Source organism: Panthera pardus, unplaced genomic scaffold, assembly GCF_024362965.1.
Source record: "Panthera pardus isolate Hobbes unplaced genomic scaffold, ASM2436296v1 HiC_scaffold_8, whole genome shotgun sequence".
Lineage (NCBI taxonomy): Eukaryota > Metazoa > Chordata > Mammalia > Carnivora > Felidae > Panthera > Panthera pardus.
The window spans coordinates 40,182,403-40,187,849 of record NW_026527013.1 but is presented as its reverse complement, the minus strand read 5'-3'; the positions used below and the strand labels follow the sequence as shown (position 1 = coordinate 40,187,849).

The following is a 5,447-nucleotide window of genomic DNA, read 5'->3' as shown; positions in this document are numbered from 1 at the left end:
ACTCTTAGCATAGCATCTGACACTTAGTAAGCATTCAGTAAATATTTGCCATTGATAATAATGACTACCCCCACAATGATGGATGGCCCCCGGTTCGGGAGAAACCTGGAACAAGTAACTTTATAATTGGGTTAATGTAATCCAGTTACTTGAGTACTAAGAGGTCTGAAATAACTGATGAGTAGCTGGGTTCAAGATCAAGGTCTTCTTTTTACCTGTCAGGGGGCCTTGGGCAGGTTAATCTTCTGAAGCCTCAGTGTCCTCATGCATAGAGTGGGAATCATAACCTCCTGCTGCCTCTGGGCCTTTCCACTGCCTTTCCCTCTGCCTGGATGTTCCTGCCAGAGCTCTTCATGGCTCACTTCCTCTTTTCATCGAGGTCCCTGCTCAAATGCCATCTCCCCAGAGAGCCTCCCTTGACACGGTCACAAATCCTAGATAGCACTGAGGACATAGTTCACTCTCAGTGAACACTGTTGAAAGAGAAAATCGTGTAAGGAAGTCTTTTCAAATTGTACAGAGATCTAGAGCCGTAAGTGTGGGCAGCTAGTTTCTGGGCCAACTGGAGAACAATGTGAAAGGTCTGCAGATTGAAATCAGCAAGTGGACATGTTCAGCTAAAATGTTCAGCTTTGCTGAGAGAGGCATCTTTTTAGAGCCATACCTTCTTCTGTTTGTTTGTGATGAGCTTTAAGGAGTCCTACCAGTGCCAGAGGGAGACAAAGCCAACCATGATGGAAGTGCTCTGGTCAGTTGCTTGGGGCGCTAGCCAATTCGGTGTTGCGCTCCTCTCGGTCTGCACCTGAGGGCTTGGAGAGGCCTTCCTGTTCCTTCCCTCCTTGTAAAAGACTTACAGAAATTGTCCAGGTATGCCCTGTACTTACACCATCATGTGACTGTAAAACCCACCACCTCTCCCAGGGAGTTTGCTTTTAAAGCTAATCCCTGGGGTGTAATCTCACGACCCGTGGCCTTATCTATTGTTAACTGTCATTAATGAGTGACTATTTTAATCATCAGTCAATTATCCCAATAACTCTCCAAAGTTAAGTGTAAGCCCCAGACTTCACCAATGGGGAAACGGGGAAACGGAGGCTCTTCAGGCTTTGTAGCTTACCGGGGATGTGGCAAACTTGGCAATGACCTCGAAGCCGGGCTCCTTCCTGTGCCTGTAGTTCCTTCCTAAACCAAGGCTTAGAGGGGAGGGGGCTGAGAGCAAACACACAGTCCTTCTCTGGCTGCTTTTGCTCCCAGTAGGGGGATATGTTTCTAAAGGGCTGCTGGCAAATAATTTCGAGGGTTTGGCTAGCCTGAAATAACCGATCTATTTAGAGGTTTGAAGACCAGGCGGCAGAGGCTAAATAAGGTAAAGTGTCTGTCAAGAGCGGAGGCCCAGGGAAGAGAATAGAATATTTAAAAACTCATGGTTCATGTCATGTTTTTCTTTACCCGAAGGCTCTTTTGAAAGTGTGCTGCAAATAGAAATCATTGCTGTCCTCACCTTATAATACAGACATTGGGATACAAGGCCAGATAAAACACACACACTATAAATGTAAATCTAAATACAGATTTAAATTTAAATACAAATTTAAATATAAACATGCATGTGTAGTGTATACATATTTTGGTTTCTGTTCTACAACTAAACAAGTTTGGAGAAAGTACGTTGGTTATACATAATTTGGAGAAAATTGGAGAATTCTCAGCCAAAACTTCATGTTCAGATTGTAGGTATAAGGATGCAGAGGCTTCTCCCAGGGAACGTTACATTTTTAGGAATAATAGTAGCTATCTCTTGCATAGCACATAGCACTGTGTCAGGAACTGGGCGAGTCCCCTCCCACATGTTTTACTCTTAATCATCGCAATCCTCTTTTCCATGTTTTCATTTTATTGATGTAGAGGTAGAAGTTCAGAGAGATAAAGCAACTCATCCAAGGTCACACAGCTCGTAAGCAGCACAGCCAGGTTCTGAACTAAGACTCCAGAGTGTAGAATCCATAAGGGGACAGAAGGCTTTGTTTGCCAGGTTGTTATCGGATGCCCAGAATGGGGCTCTTCCTTGCAAGTGCTCAATAAACCCTGAAATGAGAAATGAATGAATGAATGAATGAGTGAGTGAATGAATGGCTCTAACTCCTGTATTCTCAATAGCTCTGCTAAACTTCCTTCTCATTTTGCTGTGCACCTGCCAGCATCATGCTCTTGGTATCTGAGTAACACAGGCATTAGGAATGAGTGTTTTCTGCATCTAAGGTAGAATAAGTCAGACGTAGGTGTGTTCTTGCCTTCTTTTGTCAATTTTTGGTGGGAAGCAGAGGGCAGCGAAGGAACGGCGAGACTGTGTGTTTGCCTACCTGTATGAAGTGATCAGGGTGGACAGTGTGGATAGAAGGGCAGGTCCGCTCTAGGTACGGCTGCCAGCAAGTTCTCACACGTGTTGCCATCGCTGCTCTTGTTGAGAAAACGGAGGGCTCTGGACCTCCAGTGTCAAGGGAGGGAAAGAGGAAGTGATGGGCAGTTCCACTGCAAGAAAGGAAAGCAGAAATTCAGTAAGAAACAGAAGTTCCCTGGCAGTGCCTTGTTTTAGTTCCGCAAACCTGAACTGAAAGTCAGAGGGGTGTCCTAAAAAATCTCACGGCACTGAAAATCAGATCGGGGGCTAATCCCTGCTTTGTCATTGACTTGGCCGAGTCATCTTTTTTCCTTTGGACTTTAGTTTCCTTATCTCTAAAATAAACAATTTAGACCAAGACCCTTTCCTTCCGGGGGCAGCGGGGAGGGTGGGGTGGGGGGGGAGGTGGGAGGGGTGGTATTTTTGGTGACCATGTGATTGATGAGTAGCATTTATGTGTATGTTGTGGGGGGTGTGGAGCGGGGATGCTAAATGTATGCAGTGCTTAAGACCACACAATGAGAAACTGTCCCACTTAGAATCTGGAATGATAATTAAGAACCGCTTCATTGCTAAAATACTGTGATTCTATTCTAGCTACACTGATTTGAATCATCCAAGTCACATGATGAAGAGAAATGAGATTCTGTGTAAAAGAAATCAGAAATAATGGATATACTACATTTCCAAACGTCTTCCAATGTACCTCTTGTGACTGTCAGTACCATTTGTTTACCTGTGGTGCGTCTCACTATTGTCCCAGGAAGCAGGAGGGAGCTGGGCCCAGACAAGAAATGTCCTAGGCAGTTGCTATCATAAAGGAAGGGTAAGCAAAAAGCCCTTTCTGGCGCTGCAAAAAAAGTCCCTCCTCTAGAAGGCTCTGATCGGCGTGGGCTCCAGGTCCGTGGTGTAGAAAGGGCTGAGAGAGGCAGCAGGGCCTTGAGCCTGAGAAGAGTTCCTTAGGGCCTGGGGCTTTCCCACCTGGAGGGGAGGAGGGGCTGAAGTGCTCAGAGAATACTGAGCCAGAGGTCTGGGGTTGATGAGGGGCTCACAACAGGACGCCAAGGCACAGACTTCAGCAGTGAGTCTTCTACAAGAAGTGGAACCAAATACTCCTCAGCAGATACTTGCCAAGGACTCATTTACATAGCACCCCACCCCCACCCCTCCCCCTGCAGAAGGCCAGTGAATTTCCACAGATGAGCACTTCCTTCTCCACTACCCAGAAGGAGTTAAGCTTTTCCACATATCCAGATGCCGTCCTGGTTGGTGTCGTTTTATTGAGATATCGCATAGATATACAGATCTAAGCATAGAGCTCGATGAATGTTTACCCCCGTACACACCTATGTACCCACCACCCAAATTAGGATACAGACCATGCCAGCACCCTAGAAAAGTATCTTGTGCTCCCTCCTCATCACTGCCAAAGAGAATCACTTTTTCACCTGATTACCAAAGAGTAGCTTTTGAATTTCATGTAAGTAGAATCATACAATGTGTGCTGTTTGTTGTCTGGCTTTCTTTATTCAATATTCATCCATTGGAGATTCATCCATGCTGTTGTAGGTAGGAGTTCAATTTTTCTCCACTGCTGGCTGCTATTTCATTGTATGATTATGCCGCGATGTGTGTGTTCACTCTACTGTGGCAGGACATGTGGTTGTTTAGAGGTGCCGTCCTGAGAAAGAGTAAGAAGTATGGAATCCTCTTAAGATGAGAAAGGCAGTCTGTGTAGGGAATTTGAACCCCGAAAGAGACCATTTTAAGCCAGAAGTAGGGGGGTGACCTTCTCTTATCAAGTTTACATTTTTGTCCACCGTCTATAGAAATGGGGACTCCAGGGTTAAATGAGGTCAGGTAATGGAAGGTTTTTTTAATCACATTTGAAAACATTTTTTTTTAATGTTTATTTTTTTTTGAGAGAGAGAGAGAGAGAGAGAGAACGTGAGCGGGGGAGGGGCAGAGAGAGGGGAAAACACAGAATCCAGAGCAGGCTCCGGGCTCTGAGATGTCAGCACAGAGCCCAGTGCGGGGCTCGAACTCACGGGCAGCGGGATCATGACCTGAGCGGAAGTCAGACGCATAACCGATTGAGCCACCCAGGCGCCCCTAAATCGCATTTTTGTACATCTGAGTTGAGGTGTAAATTTTGGCCCTGCTACTCCGACTTTCTAATAAGAAAACATGGTGCACAGGGCTGGCTTTAGGCTTTTGGAGGCAGTAGACAAGTTGCCGCCTTACTATTGAACACTAACAACTTGGAAGAGATATATTTGAGAGGTGGTACGTTAAAAACAGGATGAGTTTTAGTGGAAAGTATTCAGAAGATGTGGAAAATCTGAGTGAACACCTCCACTGGGGGAGCAGAGCCAAGGTCACGGAGGGCTCTGACAGAATTTAAGTCAGCGGTACAACAGTTGTCAAAGAAAACACCAGCCTAATTCAGAAAGGTGCGCAATTAGTCACCCTGCAGTGGTCAAGGGCTGTTCTAGCTGTTCTGACTAATTTCAACCTGTTTCTCTCAAGAAAAATGGGAGGCACTTGGAGAGGTCTCAAATGAAATAATCTCAGTGATTTAAGAAATGAAAAATGGGTCCAGGGCGAAAAAGTTAATGGAGTTAGGGTTGTTTTTGCTTTCACAGAGACTTTGCTGACCTTAGAATGAGTATTTCAGCCCAGGAAGGAAAGTGTTGGCATCCTTTTGCAGTAAACTAGGTGTAGCTCTCCCTGAGTGCCTTTATACACACGACTGGACGGTAAGAAGAGGACACAGGTGAGAGGTGGGTGCCCTCCCCTCTGCGGTATGCAGGAGGCGTCCACACACACTTCGGCTCTTGCTTTCTTCCGCCACATGGTAAGATCGTCCTTTCCTGCCCACTTGAAGTTAAGCACAGCCATGGGGCTTCCTCTGGCCAACAACATGTTTAAAGCAGAAGTTTCATGAGCCAGCGTGATTTCTCTCCAAGGACTTGTTTCCCCTCTGCCATGGTTCCAGCGAGGAGCTGCTTCAGCAGCCTGGGCTCCAGAGGGAGCAAGACCCCGAGCC

General features: G+C 46.0%; 1 long non-coding RNA gene across 1 annotated transcript; it reads right to left on the bottom strand.

Annotated features, from left to right (window-relative positions):
• Positions 1 to 1,556: 1,556 nt before the first annotated feature.
• Positions 1,557 to 2,522, bottom strand: LOC128775697 (uncharacterized). The gene is made up of 2 exons (XR_008420648.1): positions 2,361 to 2,522; positions 1,557 to 2,085 (listed from the first exon to the last, which is right to left on the bottom strand). It is a non-coding gene; the product is annotated as an uncharacterized LOC128775697 (long non-coding RNA).
• Between the last annotated feature and the right edge of the window lie 2,925 nt (positions 2,523 to 5,447).